Genomic DNA, 1,361 nt, shown 5'->3' on the forward strand with positions numbered 1-1,361 from the left:
ACAAGGATCTGTTGAGCCTGTTTCCCAGGCACTCGCTAACCACCCCACCTCGCCTCGCCCCGTTGGGTCTGGTGACCAAACTCTTCCTACATTTGTTCACACAAAGGTACCAAAATAGAAGACTACCAGAAAGAGAGGTGTTTAGTTACGTATCACAGATGACTGTCACAAGCAAACTTAACCCAAACAATAAAGGCAGCATGTCCCAAACAGCTGTGAAACTATGACCTGTAGACAGTAAAACAGAAATTACATTCCATGATGGGGGGAAAAAGTAATGACATACTTAAAAAAAATCATGTCCCAATGAGGAAATAAATGTGGATACTATTTGTAGTAAATTTTGAACACTGATCTTTATGGGCTTCCCCCACCAAAAAAAAAAAAAAAAAAAAAATCTTATCTAACGTATCTTTTTATTTATTTATTGAGACAGGGTCTCTGTGTGTCACTCACACTGGAGTGCAGTGGCCCAATCATAGCTCACTTGAAGCCTCAACCTCCTAGGCTCAAAGAATCCTCCCACCTCAGCCTCCCAAGTAGCTAGTACTATAAGCATGCACCACCACCCCTGGCTAATGTTTTTATTTTTTTGTAGAGACAGGGTCTCACTATGTTGCCCAGGGTGGTCTCCAACTCCTGAGCTCAAGCAATCCTCCTGCCTCAGCCTCCCAAAGTGCTGGGATTACAGACACGAGCCACTGCACCCAGCCCAGAAATGTATTTTTTGTCCTCTGCATTCAGGAAGATTATTTGGCAAAATGAGGCAGGTTGAATTCCAAGTATCACATATGAAACCAAATTTATAGATGTAATAAATGAATTCACATGTATGTATTGTACTGCCCTCTCATGGGTAAGATGGAGATATACATAATGGTAGTTCATGCCCTCTGAAGTCTGAGAATACAGTGTTTAATGTAGCAATTTGTACTATTTTGATGAGGAGGAGGCCAAGGTAAAATAAAATCTGGTTTTTTAAAGGGTTTACAAATACTCAACAAACAAAACTTCAACTTAAGAAATCAGGAAGAGATTCTTACACCAGAGCTAGTACAAACATGCCGTCAGGGTTACACCTACGCTTATGGCTGCCTGTATAGAATATAGAAACATGCAGGAATTTGCTTTCAATTTTTTTTCCATTTGAAAGTTCAGGCTGGGCGCAGTGGCTCATGCCTATAATCCCAGTACTTTGGGAGGCCAAGGCACGTGGATCATTTGAGCCTCGGAGTTTGAGACCAGCCGGGGCAACATGGTGAAACCGTGTCTCTACAAAAGATTAAAAAATTAGCCAGGTGTGGTGACATGTGCCTATAGTCCTGGCTACTCGGAAGCCTGAGGTAAGAGGATCACCTGAG

This window comes from Mandrillus leucophaeus, unplaced genomic scaffold, assembly GCF_000951045.1.
Source record: "Mandrillus leucophaeus isolate KB7577 unplaced genomic scaffold, Mleu.le_1.0 Scaffold64, whole genome shotgun sequence".
NCBI classification, from domain to species: Eukaryota; Metazoa; Chordata; class Mammalia; order Primates; family Cercopithecidae; genus Mandrillus; species Mandrillus leucophaeus.